We start from the raw sequence: 17,326 nt of genomic DNA on the forward strand, positions 1-17,326 counted from the left end.
TGGCTAAAATTTCACCAGGCCTCTGAATTCATGGACTGGAAGACTCCAAGATCCTTTCCAACTCTTCTGTTATTCTGTTATCCATTTAAGCTTGGATCCAACGTCTTTAGGCAAATCTGATTATATGTTGAGTCTGGAAGCAAGGTCACTGTATATAATTCAATCTTCTCCGCCATGTCTTAAAACATCTGTTGGGGCTTCCTCCAATAAGGAACTTATTGGATTCTGTGTCACTAACATTAGATGCATCCCACCAGTCAGAGTACTTCAGAAATCACGGCTGCAGAGTCTGTAGCAAAAATCCACTGAGATTTTCAATTAGCTTTTTCTTTACCTATTTGCTTTTTCTCTAAATATTTTAATAATACTTTTCACATTTAAATCCATAAGAAAGCAATTTTTGTTGTTGTTTTGAGTCTACTATATATAACTGCTTTTAGGACCATTAAGCTCATTGTAGGTGTAGCCCAGGAGTGGGTTCTACTTACATTTACTACCGGTTCACAATGGGAGGGTGCAGGCTTGCTTGCTTCGCTTGCACGCACGCTTCTGCGCTTGTGCAGATCACCCATGATGACATCATGGTGGGTGGGCGGAGCCTCCCACCGGTTTTACTACCGGTTCTATAGAACCGGACTGAACCAGGGGCAACCCACCACTGGTGTAGCCAATGTATAGAGATATCACTGGGGTGGGAAGGAATTAATGATTTAGATGTTTTTTTTTGGGGGGGAGGGAAGGTTAAACAGAAAAATCATGTTACGTTTTGCAGAAAACTCTTTTCAAAGAAAACCATCCTTTCTGATTGGCTTGACTATAATATACAAATAAAGCATAACATATCTCAGTCATGCAAGCACACTCATATTTCTGTGCAGCCAAAGAGTAGCGTATTATTGTGTTCCCCAGACCATTGCTATAGCATTTTGCTAAGTGCCAAATTCATCAAGGGTGTAAGCTGCATGGAATCATTTATGTGTGAGATGGGCAACCATATAATTTTTTTAAAAAAATAAAAAAAATCAATACATCATAACTTTTATCATTTCTATTAAAGGTAAAGGTTCCCCTCGCACATATGTGCTAGTCATTCCCGACTCTAGGGGGCGATGCTCATCTCTGTTTCAAAGCCAAAAAGCCAGTGCTGTCCGAAGACATCTCCGTGATCCTGTGGCTGGCATGACTAAACGCCAAAGGCGCACGGAACACTGTTACCTTCCCACCAAAGGTGGTCCCTATTTTTCTACTTGCATTTTTTATGTGCTTTCGAACTGCTAGGTTGGCAGAAGCTGGGACAAGGAATGGGAGCTCACCCTGTTATGCGGCACTAGGGATTCGAACCGCTGAACTGCCGACCTTTCGATCGACAAGCTCAGCATCTTAGCTACTGAGCCACGGCGTCCCTTCATCATTCCTATTACGTAATTTAAATTTAATGAAATTCTTTCACATAGAGAACATGTATGAGGTACTTTAGAAAGGCTCTAGAGAATAGAAAGGGAACACTGGTAGTCCTTGATTTATGATCACAATTGAGCCCCAAAATTTCATTGTTAAACAAGATAGTTGTTAAATGAATTCTGCTCCACTTTATGACCTTCCTTGCCACACTTATTAAGAGAATCCCTCCCATTGTCAAGTTACTAACATGGTTGTTAAGTGAATCTGGCTTCCCCATTGACTTTGCTTTGCATGACCCCAGGACACTGCAGTCATCATAAACATGAACCAGTTGCCAAGTGTCCAAATTTTGATCATCTGACTGTGTGGATACTGCAATGGTTGTAAGTATGAAAAATGGTCATAAGTCACTGTCTGCAGTGCTGTTGTAACTTTGAATGATCAGTAAACAAATGGTTGTAAGTAGAGGGCTACCTATATAGCAGTGATCCATCATTAAACAGGCTGATCTCCTGGCCAGCAATCACAATTCATGTAACAGCAAAGTAGAAACAAATCACAGTAGTATTTAGGTGGAATAAGAAACATATACCAAGCATTAGACCTAATCGGTCAGTCAACTTTGGGAATTTTCAGATGATTTATTTTACTGAAGGGCCAGTCTGTGGAAGCAAATGAGGTTCATGGCTGTGTCCTCTTCTAATTGCTTTCTGTTACAACCAGGTTAGAAATAGTATTATCTGGCCACCAACTTTTGAATTAGTTTTCACACAGTGAAACTCAGTAGACAAGTCCTTCCTCAGAGCCACACAGCATTTATTTTTATAAAGACAAAGGAAAACCTTTAAAAGTGGAGAACGCCACAGTTCATGGAAAAAAAAAGAAAGAAAATAATGTGGGGAGAAGAAAAATGGAAGGAAAATTTGAAAAGTGAGATGGTACCAGAGGTGGGTTTCGGCAGGTTCTGATCAGTTCTGGAAAACTGGTAGTGGAAATTTTGAGTACTTCGGAAAACCAGTAGTAAAAATTCTGACTGGCCCCACCCCCATCTATTCTCTGCCTCCCAAATCCCAGCTGATCAGGAGGAAATGGAGATTTTGCAGTAACCTTCCCCCGGATTGGAGAGGGAATGGAGATTTTATAGTATCCTTCTCCTGGAGTGGGGGTGGAATGGAGATTTTACAGTATCTTTCTCCTGGAGTGGGGTCGGAATGGAGATCCTTCCCCTGCCATGCCCACCAAGCCACACCCACAGAACCGGTAGTAAAAATTTTTGAAACCTACCACTGGATGGTACATACAGCTGAAGTGTTCCTCTGGTGTCCCTCAATAGCATTTGACTCTGTCAGTCTGGAGTTTTTCTGTTATAAGATATGTATATATCTGATGCCAGTTTTATACATTTATATATTTATGTGTGCTGGCCTAGAATGTGATTTTTTATTAAATAAATCCATGTTAAAATATGTGTCAGGTCTGGAAGCCATCTTTTGCACTAGGCCTTCAGACCTGCCACATTTACTACTGTGGTAAACTGGGAGGGGGTGTTGTATGGAGCTAGGGTGATATATAGTTATAATAACATTCCTTCCTCTGAAAGTCAAGGACAAATTGCCCTGCACCTGGAAGGCTGGACTTGGGAGGCATCTCCAGTTGGGACGATGTTTGATTGGGCCTTGTGATGGACTTGTGGGTGTTGGGCAGGGACTTGAAGTTTTCTTTGGGTAGAGAAAACCTGGAAACTTTCAGATTCGGGTTTTCCCAGATGTGCCAATATGACATCTCTAATAAAATGTAGCTTTGAGGAACTTCAAGCCTTGGAGTTCGATTTCATTGGGGTGTTACTTGGAACCCTGACAATATGGCCCTTCATAAAATTGAGGGTTTAAGACAGAAAGGGGCAAACTCTCTGTCATCTGGATTCAGCAGTATTCTTAATTTGATTTACATGCCACTTTTACATTTATGTGAAATATTTAAGATGGCTAACAGGGACTGAAATGCAAGCTAAAAATATAGAAACAAAAGTTAAAACCAAGGCTAAAACACTTATGAATTAAAAGCCTGGAGGAATATTCTATCATAAAGGCTAAGTAACAAAATTTAGAGTTCAGGTCTTTATGGCAGGAGTAATTTAAAGTGGAAATAAGTTGAGGCTAGTCCTTTTCTTCCCAGTCAGAATTCTATACTACAATCCCAGTTTTAAAAACTCCCATAAGGACAAAAGGAAAACTTTTTGTGACTGCTGAACAGGAAGGATATTTACTTATGTCAACGGTGTATCACACAGGTAAAGGCTAACCTTTTTATACAGTCCCCCACTGTAGGATTGTAGAATCAATCAGTCAGTCAGTCAGTCAGTCAGTCAGTCAGTCAGTCAGTCAGTCAGTCAATCAATCAATCAATCAATCAATCAATCAGAATGGAGTTAGAAGGGACCTTGGAGGTCTTTTAGTTCAAGCAGGGGAACCTATACCATTTCAAATAGGTGGCTGTCTCTTCTTAAAAACCTCCAATAATGAAACACCCACAACTTCTGAAGGCAAGCTGTTCCACTGGTTAATTGTTTTCAATGTTAGGAAGTTTCTCCTTAATTCCAGGTTGCTTTTCACTTTGATTAGTTTTCAACCATTGTTTCTTGTCTCACTTTTGGTGAGATGGGCAGCTGTATAAATTTGATCCATAAATAAATAAAATTAAGTAATAAAAAAGATCCTCATCGTTTGTCACAGGAAGAAAAATGTAGGGCACTTTCACAACTCACTGAGAAACTTCAATAGAAAATCAAAAGAGGAGTTGTAAATCAAGTCCCTCTTACTATCATGCTTCCATATAAAGCCATAAATCAGATTTCAGTTTTTTTGTTAAAGTTTCAAGAGGCAACAGACGCAGTGTTCAAGTAGACCAAGTGTCAAGGCTCCATCAGGCAATTCATATCCTGTGAAAAGGCACAAAGGATCCAGGCCGTCACTAAGGAATTTAGACAGACAGATGCAAGATTAAAAAAACATCAAGGAAAGACTGTTCCTGGAATTGGTCCAACAAAGGATGTGCCTTCTGAAGCAGCTTGAAATACCCATCTCTGCTTTTCCACTTAGGTGCAATTGAAACAAAGCTGCTTGGATGTGTTAGGTTAGGGGTGTCCAACCTTGCAACTTTAAGACTTCAATTCCCAGAATTCCCCAGCCCAGGCTGATTTTTGGGGTAAATTTACAAAAGGTTGTAGTCCATATTTTGCTTCTTGTTTGCTATCATCTTATTATCTGTCTGCATATTGTTACAAGTACCCGCTCAAACATGTAATGCTTTTCTTGATCAAATATATGTGGCTGGATAAGAAGATAAAATTCTTTTGGTGTGCCAGCAGCCTGCGGAGTTGGCAGCGGAGTTGGACAGTGAGGAGGCTGGGGAGGAACATGGGCCAGTCCTGGAGTCTGGGGAAGGCCCAGACGCAGACCCTGGGGCCAGGGCCATCTGGGAGTGATGCGCGGATTCCGGAGCCCCCAGAGTCGGACAGCAGAGAGGCAGAGGAACAGGAGGAGCCTGTTTCTAGTGCACACATGCGCAGAGCTGCCAGAAGGCAAGAGCAGCTAAAGCAAAAGGGACAACTCAGGAGTAAGGCCAGGAGATGATTGGCCCCTCAGAGAAACAAAGGCACTTGGGCCTTTTTGGAGGAAAGCAACGTTGCTAACTCTGTTTCCAGTCAGCGTCTCTTGTTTGTTTCTGAACTTCGTGGGGCTTTGCCAAGTAAGGCCTTTGGCAGGGTGTCAAAGAAGATAAAGGTTGGTGATTATCCTGAAGGACTTCTTCCCAAGGACTTGTTTTGCAACTAATTGGGACTCACCTGGGAATGAACGTAATTCTCAGCTGTTACAATAAAATAGGTTTATTTGGGACTATTTGTGTCTTGTAATGACTCAGTAAACCTTGGTCACAACAAAGATAATATGAGGCCTTTTAAATATATTTGAGGAGTATCATTTTAAACGATGTTTACATATTCAATATTAGTTATAATCTTCAACATTCAGAATGCCCAATTCTTTATCCTCACATCTAGTCATCATTTTTAATTGGTTTTCTTCAAAGTTAGACCTTTTTGTGGCAGATATGTCATATGTTTAATGCATGTATCAGTTAGGTAATTTGCACATTTTCACTAAAGCTAGGAGCTGAATATGCATTTTAGGAATAGCAAATATTTATGTGAATTTAAAATGCAATAGGAGAAAAATGCATTTTAAAAAGCTGTGCTGTACAATATGGCATTTCATTCGCTATTGTGAAATAAATTTGAAGTAAAGCTTTTGCTTCATATATGCTATTTTTTCTTAAGTTCTATCTGCTTTCACAGATTGTTTCACTTTAGGATTATAGATGTGACCTGATCTATATGTAATGCGAATGGGAAAATTAGCATCCCCAGTAATAAAAAAGCAGCCTCAGGCATGCCATTCATTTTTTATATAATTTTTATTAAAGAAGTTTTCAACCAAATAAAAACAATACAAATTTTAAATTGAAGAGAAGACTAGGGGACAGTAATAAGAAAAAGAAATAAGGCAAAGAAATAGAAAAGAAAAAGAGAAAAAAGTAATTAAAAATGGCTTCCACTCTTAACAGTAGTTTATAAATACATTTTTATTTTACTCACTCTTTTTCTCTAAGGTTATTTCATAGTTTCCTTCTTTCCATAATCTACTCTTTCTAGTAATCAAATCCTTAAAACATCAGTTTATTTTCCCCCCTTTTTCAGTAAATCCATAAGTCTCATAACTGATAAATGTAGTTGTTGATCTTTCTCTAATCAAGAAAATTAATTTTCCATTTCTGTTAGTTCATTTTCACCATCTACATATGTGATCCTCAGGCCTGCAGGCAAATCCCCATTTTTAGGACCATTTTGAAAAGCGACATGGTGAGTACCAACCATAAAGAAGGAGCCACCACCAAGGAGGCCCTTTTTCATAGTCCCATCAGATGACAATCCCTAATTGTCATCTGATGCATTGCCTTCCCATCCTGGAGGGCTGAGGGGATGTAATAGGAGAGAGATGATCCTTCAAAAGTAAGTACAAAGATGAGGTCATGGAACATATGAAAGGTTTATTGCCTATGCAATCAACATTGTCTTCAAGATTCTTCTCATTTTGGATAATGCCCTGGTCCATCCACCCTAGCAGGTCAATTTCCTTCCAAATGTGAAGGCTATAACCACCCCAGAACACCACCTCCCTCCTGCAGCCTGTGGACAAGAGGGTGATAGCAACCTTGAAAAAAAAAATGCTATCTTCATTGTACATTTAGGCAGGCAGTTCAGGCAACCAAAGTCAACTCCCAGATGACCTTGTGCCAGTTTTGGAACTCCTACAACATCTACTATCAAGAACGTTGATGCAGCCTGGCATGAGATTACCCCTGCAAAAATGGACAGAGTGTGGAAATATCTGTGCCCTCAGCTTTTTCATGACTTTTGAGGTTTGAAGCAATGGAAAGAGAATCACAAGGCATTGTCAGTAACTTGGCTGCTCTCAGCAAGGAGCTTCAGTTCAAGCTGGAGGAAAAGGACTTTGATGAGTTGCTTGCTATACACACTGAAAACCTCATAGTGGTGGAAAACAATAGGAAGAGGAAGTGATTGAACTACTGAAGAGGGGTCCAGCTTGATCAAGAAAGTGTGGCCATTGTTCAAGATGCAAGTTCCTAACATTGAGCACTTCTCCGAGGTGTCTGCAGCTGTCCATGATGCAATCCACTGCTAAGCATCATCTATGTGGAAAAAAAAAAAGAAAGGCCACCACCCAAAGTTCACCGGGTTGTTTCTTCAGGAAGAAGGAGAAATGTGCTGTTTTATCTCTGGAGGATGATCCTATGCTATCACCATAAGGTTATACCATGATGCTGCCGTTTATGGTTAGATAAAAACTGTACTGCACATTTGTTATGCTTGTTTAGATTTATAAAGCAAGTGGACTTATGAACAGCCTCTCAGAATGTTACCTGTTTGTAAATACAAAAATGTCTGTAGTGTATTGTCAACTGTTAGGCAATGGCCAAGTGCCAGACAATTGGTTCTTTGAAGATCCAGAGACAATATCTCACTGGTAAGTAAGGGAAATTTGAGCTTAATTATTAAGTTTAGCAGACATATTTAAACAGAAAAACAAAAGGATAACCAAGCAAGATTATAACAAATCTCCAGTGGGATAAGAGCGGAGAGACCCCAAAATAGCCAGACTAATCAACACTCAGCACTAAGTCTCACAGTGCAAAGGGCAATACCAGAGTATTATCAAAATCCCTTGTTTTCATGGTAACCAGATTGCAAGACTTGACCTTGTCGAGAGGGTGCATCTGATTATCTGGGAAATAAACAGATAAACCAGTTGCAACCTAAATAATGTTGAGGTTTTTCTACAGCTCTGTGAAGATTCTTCCCTTTTCTTTATTTATCAAATAAGAGTGAAAAATGAGCAGGTTAAACATGATCATAACTCAGAATGCACTCTAAACTTATAGAACCTTCATACAATGAAGGAGAAATCAAAAGTTATCATTACGCTTCTCAAAGTACAATGGCATTCCACAATGTCACCAATTTCAATCCTTTCAGTATTGTCCTTGTCTTATCCTTTAAGATCTTGTCTAAGTTTATCACTGCCTTCCTTAATTTCTTCTTTACTTTTCTATCACATTATTTATTTTTGTTCTTGAGCCTGAAAAACAAAGCTGTGTCTATGCTACCATCACTTCTTCACCATCAACTGTAAATTCACCATAAGCAGGTTGGATGAATTAATGAATAAATTCTTTATTACTGCTAAAGGCCAGCAGTATAAATTAGATGACAAGAACTGAACATTTGGACATTAATATAATACATAATTCAGCAAAGAAAAGATAAAAGCAATAGGAGATTATATACTGCAACTGAAAAGAGAAAAAGATGGATTACCAGTTTAGATGAGCCGTGGTGGCACAGTGGTTAGAGTGCAGTACTGCAGGCTACTTCTGCTGACTGCTGATTGCCAGCAGTTTGGCTCAAGGTTGACTCAGCCTTCCATCCTTCCAAGGTCGGTAAAATGAGGACCCAGATTGTTGGGGGCAATATGCTGATTCTGTAAACCACTTAGAAAGGACTGTAAAAGCACTGTGAAGGAGTATGTAAGTCTAAGTGCTATTGCTATTGCTATTAGATGAGCCCCCCTTATCTAAAGGGTACCATAGTCTACTGTACACATTGCTATGTTAAATTTTGTTGTATGATCGATAGTAGCAGATTGCTTATCACAAGTAAATTAGTGAGAAAGACTTCATTTGGGTGACCTAGAAAGTTAGTTATTGTGTGTGTTTGAGTATATATGCATATCTGTGTGTGTTGGAGTATTTATGAGCAGTTATATAGTAATAAATTCAGTTCCACTAACTACAATTTAGTCCTTACTAATCTGTGGTCTTATGTTCCACTTCTCATTTTATCTATTATGGAAAATTTCTAATTGTGGCAAATATAGTAAATTGCTTCTTTTGTCACAATAAAAATAAATTTGAACATATATTAGCAATTCCCCAAATCTTTACATTTTTGTGACCGGTTTACCAATATTTATCATCCTACTGAAATTTTATACCTGTTTATTTAAAAGTACATTCCATCGAATTCAGTGGAAATTACTAACAGTGGAATGTGAGTATGGAACTTCAACTTTAGAATGTAATGTTTAAAGGAAGTGCAAAGACTTGGACTGTGCAATAATATAGGTGAGTTAGGAAGTCTGCATGAAAAGAAATTTGGAAAGGAAAGGAAAGGAAAGGCTGTTGGTTGGTTGATTCACTGACTCACAAACTTGCCATATTATAGTGGCCTTACACAAGATTCACGAGGAAATATGGTTGTGGACATTTGCACATTAAGACTTACTTGTGTAGAAAGATTTACTTAACTAGTTTAGATAACTTGTATGTAACAGAGAAAATATTGCATTGTAAAATCCTCCCCACCCTCATTCTTATAAAATAGTTACTTAGCAAGCTTTGTGCATTATATCACTGTACTGTACAATAAATCATTCTTGCCTTTGAACCTTTTATCTGTATTCCTGCTTGATACTATTAAGATAAAGAAGATAACATGAGCAATGTAATCTAACACTTACTAAGAAGAGGGACAAACCACTTCATAATAATCAAATATCTTAAGTGTGGTCAAAGACCAGTAGATAATAAAACTCAATATCAATCAGCTGGCTGTGCATTTTGCATATGGTTTAGAAAAAATAGCTATAGAAAATAGTAACAGAATGATGAATAATAGGGAATACGAATTATAAATAAAATGAACGAGAATGACATTTGCTTAAATGTGGGATTATCAACTGTGTGCCAGCCTGAAATAGGACATGTGATAAAACGTACAAGTATTTAGCAGTTTTGTGGTAAGGGCAAAAATCCTTCACTGCATGGGCAAAACTTTAGCCCATACTGGATATCTTTGGTGCGGACACAGCACAGAAACGGCATTGGTCGCCCTGGTGAATGATCTCTGGTGGGTCCGGGATGTTGGTTATTCCTCCATCCTGGTGCTACTTGACCTCTCAGCAGCTTTTGATACCATCGACCATGGTATCCTACTGCGTCGGCTTCGGGGGTTGGGGGTGGGAGGCACTGTCTTACAGTGATTCTCCTCCTACCTCTCGGGCCATACACAGTTTGTTTGGGTGGGGGGGGGCAGAGATCCTCCCCGAGGCCCCTCACTTGTGGGGTGCCTCAGAGGTCGGTTCTCTCCCCCCTGCTCTTTAACATCTATATCTATATATCCTGCCACAATGTTTCTTTGTCACTATCCGACGGCTCGGAAACATCTGGCTCCTGGCCAATCTCTTCTCCTTCAGGAGACACCTGAGGCATTGCCAGAGAGGAGGGTCCTGGAGAGGGAGGCCTGGCTGTCTCCTCTCCTTCATATTTGGAGCCTTCTTCCTCCGATAAGATAGGCTCGGACGACGGAGCCACAACAGCCCTCCGTACAGTCACTCAAGCTCTCATTATCTCTCATCTGGATTACTGTAATGCCCTCTACATGGGGCTGCCCTTGGGGTGCATTTGGAGGCTCCAGCTGGTCCAGAATGTGGCCGCGCGGGTTGTTACGGGAGCTTCTCATTACTCCCGTGTAACACCTCTCCTGCATGAGCTGCACTGGCTGCCGGTGGCCTTTCGGATCCACTTCAAGGTGCTGGCTCTCGCCTATAAAGCCCTACATGGCACGGGCCCGGGATACTTGCGGGACCACCTCCTACCGGCCTCCCACCGCCCAGTGCGGTCACATAGGGCTGCCTTCCTCTGGGTGTCAACGGCCAGACAATGTCGGCCGGTGGCCCCCAGATTGAGGGCGTTCTTGGTGGCCGCGCTGACCCTTTGGAATGAATTACCCACCGAGCTCCAGACAGCCCCTGATCTCCGTTCCTTCCGCAAAGATCTTAAGACCTGGCTTTTTACTCAAATCACCTGATCTGGTTGGGTTTTTTAGTTAACTGTGGGATTTTAAATTGGATTTTTAATGCTATTTAGTGATATTGTTTTTATTGTCATTTTGTACTTGTGAGCTGTCCCGAGTCCTTCGGGAGAAGGGCAGCATATAAATTTTAATAAAATAAAATAAAATAAAATAAATAAATAATACTTTGGGAGGAGGAAAGACATCAAATCTAGCCACGAAGAATGCTGTCCCTCTTGTAATACTGTAATATGATTTGGATATCTAGCAGGCTTAAGGAGAATGAACAAGCTGGGGAGTTCTGTGGGAAAATGCCAGATCTAACTGGGTATCAATATCTTTAATTTACTGTCTCAATGTTACTACTGCATGCTCATACCTGAGTGTGCCAAGTTGGCTTAATGAAAATTCAAAATGGTCCAATATATTTTCCTATTGCTTTAGGCATGGATGACACAAAGCTGTCACTAAGAATTTAAGATGTCAGACTTACAAGGGCAAAGCAGGCCCAATAGAAGAAAATGTACAATCAGCTGATAGTCTCTATTCTGCTGATGCTAGCCTAGTAGTGAAGGAGACTTTCTGCAACTTACTGCACTTGTGTATGGTTTGCCAATTGCACAGTGGCAGATAGGACAGCGCTCCAGAGGGTTAACATCATTGCCCAGAGGATCATTGGTTGCCCTCTCTCCTCCTTGGAAGAGCTTTATAGTTCCCGCTGCCTTAAGAAAGTTCAAAACGTTCTTAAAGATCCATCTCATCCTGGGCACCCTTTTTTTGAACTATTGCCATCTGGCAGACAGTACAGGACAGTAAAAACAAGGACAAATAGGCTGAAAAACAGCTTCTATCCCAGAGCAGTAACTATGTTGAATTCTACTGTATAGTTTAACATGAATGCAGTATCATGGGTTTTCAATTCAATTGTGTAGAATGTGAAGGATGTGTGCTTTTGTTTTATTTTTATAGTTTTCTTATGTATGATGTACACTGAAGATGGCATTTAATTTTGTTGTACAAGGTGCAATGTCCTTATTTGCCAATTTCAACTTTAATCTGCATGATTAAAAAAGATTTCTTTGGCATGGGGAGTGACCAACTTGTACAAGTTTCAAGGTGTCATCAGCCATCCCCTTTGTTTCTGTCTTGTGGTGTGAAAGTTTTGCTTCCATTAAGGGCACAATTGTTGGGCTGTGCTTAGGGCAACAGTTGGCCTTAACTCGTAATAAATTAATTAAGCTCTACATTTAGATGACTATACTCAGAATGCAGCTGGGGGCATAATACAATCATGTTTCCTACAAAAATGTCCTTGGAGAAAGGTCAACTGTTTAATTTCCTATGTTATTGACAAGATTTTGTATCAAATCATATTCAGAGACTCTTATTCTTAAGAAGACATCTTGAGAAATCTCGGTCAGAGGGTCAACTGGGTGAAGTTGATAAGCAGTACCACCAAGCCTTTTCCAGGTGTTACGGTTTATACTCCCTGTCCCATTAAAAAAAAAAGTACAGAAAGGTGGCAAACCAACCCAGAGATTACCCTGTTGTAAACCCCAACATCTGGATGGGTGCTATGCAACTACCTGCTAGCTCCAGGGGAACCATTCACTGCCATTCTTGGGGTTCCTGACAAGGTAAAGTGACATGGACTGGTAAAACCTGGTACTGTTCTGACCCAGCCTTAGCAGAAGCAAGAAACAGACTCCTTGTCACAAAAAAAAAACAACCCCTTTTATTTACATCTTGTGAATTAATTGCATTCACCCACCAAAAAGTCCAAGCAATAGTCCTTCCAGGAGTTAACTGCAGTAACAGACCTTATCAGTTCCTTGCAATGATTGCAACGCCATGAGCTCCCAGCCAAAAGGCTGCAAATTAGCGGGCCACAACAGGTATATCATATGATGTCCACCTGGCCTACCAGGATGGGAAGGCAGGGAGCATTATGGGTCCCATTGATTAGGGATATATATCTAGTGGGACCAGAAAAAAGGGACTTCTCAGTGGTGGCCCTTTTATTATGGAACATTCCCCTCAAGATATGATTGGCCCCTCCACCCTGTTGCTTTTCTAAAAGGCACTAAAAAGGTGCCTTTTTAAAAAGGTGGTTTTGTCATTGGGCCTGGAGATCACAAATATAGATGGAGCCAATAAGTGGCTGATTCGCTTGTTTTGTTGCTGCCATAGGGTGGTGGAGGTTCTTTAATGTGTTTTTATTGTATGATGATTTTTTTAAAACATGCTTGGAGTCATGTGTGTGTGAGCTGGGCAGCTATTTAAATTTATTAAATAAATAAATGAATGAGTAAGTGAATAAACTTTTCTCCATAACTTTTTTCACATTTATTCAGTAAAATCTCTTTAAGAATTTCATCTTAGTTTGAGCCTATTTAGAATCCTTTTTTAAAAATAAATAAATAAATTTTATTGAACATTTTTAACCTTTAAAATCACAATTACACTATTACAGCTTTCCTAAAGGACTCATTGGGTGGCAACACATAGGAGTTAATTTAGGAAATTACATTTAAATTAAGCATATTGTGCTACAATAGCTAGTCTATCTGATCAACAGGAGTGCTTTTCTTTTTTTGAGGACTGTTTAAACAAGGAGTCCACCCACTGATTTAGATCATTCATCACTTTTCTGTAGTGAACTAACTTGTTAGGCCCCAGGCAGGGTATTTAAATTTCCTTCCTCAGTTTAGTGATAATTACCAAACATTTCTCTAGCAGCTCTCCAAGGTTCTGAATTCTCTCTAGTCTTCTTCAATTAAAGAAACACATGGATTTGCCAGATGGCTGGAGGTATTTCTTTCCCACTTAGAGGCACTGACAGTCAGCAAATGTTTTCCTTAAAAAAAAAAACAGACAGACAGACAGACACAGAGAGAGGGAGGGAGAGAGGGGAGAGAGAGAGATCTTGCTTTCAAACCTCTTGCTTTGTAAGGACATGGGAAAGAGACCATCAGTCCATCAGTTTTCTATATCAAGACAAAAAGTAAATGCTGATTTATTTGAGGTACATACTACATCTACCCTACAGAGAAATACGGTATAATTTTTCACATTATATTATAATAAACTTATGCTCCTAAGTTGCAGAAGTCCAACTTTTTAAAGAGATGAATTCATATGTTTATGCATTAGAAGTCTTAAGGAATGATAAGTATATAGTTCAAAAAGAAAGACAGAGACATCCAAAGATTATCTTAAAATGTAATGTTTTCTCTTGGTAAAAATCTCTGTAAATTCCTATGTCTGTGATAATATATGATTTTATACATGCTCACAACTACTTCTTGACATATTTTTTGCTCATTCACAGAATTACCTTCTGGTTCTGCTGGTGGGAATGGCTCTAGTACTTGAAACGGTCATTTAACCCAGAATAGGATTAGACAAGGTGTTGTTGAATTGTAATTCACAGCAGGTCAGCCAGTCAAGATAATGTGAAAGATGCTGAGAGCAACATCTGAAATTCCACTGATTATTTACCCCAGTCCCTACTATTGAAAAAGCTGTGAAGGAAAAAAAATGTTGTATTATAATATTGCAAGTCCTTCCATTTTTATGAACAGTTGAAGGAGAGAATTATTCAGTAGGGATAGATTATAGTGCAAGATAATACTTCTCATTAACCAAATTTTAATTTTGAATGTATTATTAATTTTCTGAAATAAAAAGAACAATGCTAAAAACAAAACAGAATAATAACATGGGGAACAAACAAATAGAATCTACCGTATATGGGCAACCTTATTTGAAGAAAATTATCTTAACTGTACAGTCCTTCAAAGCACTTTGCTATTTTAATTTTGGTTAATTGGTTAATACTGCAAGCAATGCAAATAAATGTAACAAACAAATAATAAATAAATAAATTTCCCATATTTTAAATTCCACTTATTCATCTAATTAGAATTGATAAAGATTATAACATGTAGTTGTAAGTACTTTTCTAAGAGTCCTTCCAAAATCAAATATTACGGTTTGGTTTGCCATCTATGAATTGTATTGGTCACTTACTGAAATAAAGTCAGGGAATCTTGGAAGACCCCCAGTTTGTAGACTAGCAACTTTTGGGAGAGTGCAACCCCATCCAGAATTAAACATGGAACTAACTTGGAATCTTCTGAACCCTCAAAATATTGCTGAGATTAAGAGTAAACATGTTTCTCCCAATCCAGTCTCTTACAGTTTCAAGTCACTAGATGAAGACTTGTCTCAAGTCATCTGCTTAGATATAAACATGAATGATCCATCTGCAGGTTGATCTCATCTCAATCTTTGCTGGCAAATGACTTCAAGTAAATAAATAATCAACAATATGTGAAAGAGGGTTGAGCCCTGGGGTAACCCATATTGGAGTGTTCATGTCCATTGTAAACTGAGGACTACTCATACATACATACATACCACAAATATTAAGTCTCCAAAATGTAAAATGTCAACTGCACAGTGTTCAGTTGTATTTCTAGGGGATCTTAGGTAACAATTCCTCAATTATGTGTAACTTTACAAATACATCCCTTTTACAAGTTCATATCAAAATGAATAAGAGGTTTTTCTTTCAAAAGTTGCCTCATCCATTGCGCAGTGCAAGAAGACTCTCGATCCTGTGCAAATTACTTGAGCAAAAGTTTTCTTAGTAGGAATTCTGACCAAACAATATGCCTGTTAAGCTGGGAAAAAGAAGGACCAGATTTAAAGTGCAGCAGATATAAGAAGAAAATGCATGCCTGACATATCAAGAATGGGCAATCAATGGTTTAAGTGAGCCTCCTCCCACGAAGCCTTCAAGATAGTGATTTAGCTGTGTTGATTATCTTGGATGACCAAGTAAACAAACAAATGGATAATTGAACAAATCAACCCAATGTTCAAAGCACAAATGACCAGGCTTGATTATCCTACTTCTGACACATTATGTGAAGACCTAATAGCTCTCTGTAGAAGGCTCTAGTGCTAAGGGAATGGAAGAAGATGAACAGTTGGATGGACACAGTTACAGTGCACCATTGGAGGACCTGAAAGACCAGGTTTGAGGCAGATCTTCACAGAGAAAATCTCCTATGTGATCAGTAACAGTCAATACTGACTTCATGGCACATAATCAATCAATCAATCAATCAATCAATCAATCAATCAATCAATCAAATATATGGGTGGCTTCTGCCAAACTCAAACTGGAGAACACCATAAATCAAATCCTTCAGGGGTGGGCTTCAAAAATTTTAGCAAGGGGTTCTCTGTCCAGTTGCTGGGTGGGCATGGCCATGGTGGGCATGCTCTAGTCGATCTCCTGCACCATGGTGGGGTGGGGGCTATTTGCCCTCCCCGGGCTTTGAAGGCTTTCCTCGAGCCTCTGGGAGGGCAAAAATGGCCTCTCCAGGCTCCGGAGGCCCCCTGGAGGCCAGAAACGGGCCTGTTTCTGGCCTTCCTGAACTTCTGGTAGGCCGGTTTTTCACCCTCCCCGAGGCTCCGTGCACGCCCTGCACTTACCTGCATCCAAAATGGACTGTGCAGGGACTCCTGGGAGGGGTGGGGTGGAATGGGTGGGGCAGGGCCAGCCAGGAGTGGGATTTGGGGGTTCTCCGAACTGTACAGAATCTTAGCTAGAGGTTATCCTGAACCCCTGCAAACTCCCAGCAGCCCACCCCTGAATTCCTTATGGATTTGTATTGAGGCAGCCTCTGGAAGGCTAAGGACAGCACCTTGGAAATCCTTTCATCTGCTTTGTTAGAAGGCAGGGGTGGGTTCTACTTACCTTTACTACCGGTTCGCAATGGGATTGCTTCTACGCATGCGCAAATCGCTGATGACGACATCCAAGGTGGTGGGTGGGGCCTCCTGCCAGTTTTACTACCGTTCTGAACCGGAGGCAACCCACCACTGGTAGAAGGAGACATTTTGTGAAGGCTGAACCAAAGACAAGTTGTTTGGCCAGTGCTCCAAATTTATTTATTTCCTTTGTTTGTGTGATTTAGAGACTCTGGGCAGCTTTATCCTTAAAATAGAAAATGCAAGAAACATGGTTCTCTCTGGGAGTTGAAAAGCGATGTGTCTGAGAGAGTCTCACTGAGGAAGCTTGATTTAAGAAGTGGTGGATATTTGATTACCCTGACAATACCCAAATTCACCCATGAAACCTTATAAAGGTACCTTTGATTGAGAGGAGATGAGACAGAAATATGCTTAAAATAACTCCATTTTCTGTCTCCTGTTTGCTCCTACCTCTTTCTTATCTACTTACCTTGGTGACTTTCCTTCCCTAGAGAGAAAAAAGCATCTTATACACAATCTTTTTCTTTCAACTTCCTCTAAAATTATTTTAGAAAAAGTGCAAAGAGAACCATGACAGTGTTAACACAATATATTTGCCTGCTTTAACCCCCATTTTTTTTTTTTTGCTTGATATGATATGCAGCT

At 39.8% G+C, this 17,326-nt stretch overlaps 1 protein-coding gene across 1 annotated transcript in view; it reads right to left on the minus strand.

The window, feature by feature from the left end:
* The window catches only part of IMPG1 (interphotoreceptor matrix proteoglycan 1), a 164,620-nt gene that overhangs the window by 110,016 nt on the left and 37,278 nt on the right, over positions 1-17,326 (minus strand). The gene's annotated exons all lie outside the window — the stretch shown is intronic.

Source organism: Pantherophis guttatus, chromosome 1 (genome assembly GCF_059756535.1).
Source record: "Pantherophis guttatus breed Tessera chromosome 1, ASM5975653v1, whole genome shotgun sequence".
Lineage (NCBI taxonomy): Eukaryota > Metazoa > Chordata > Lepidosauria > Squamata > Colubridae > Pantherophis > Pantherophis guttatus.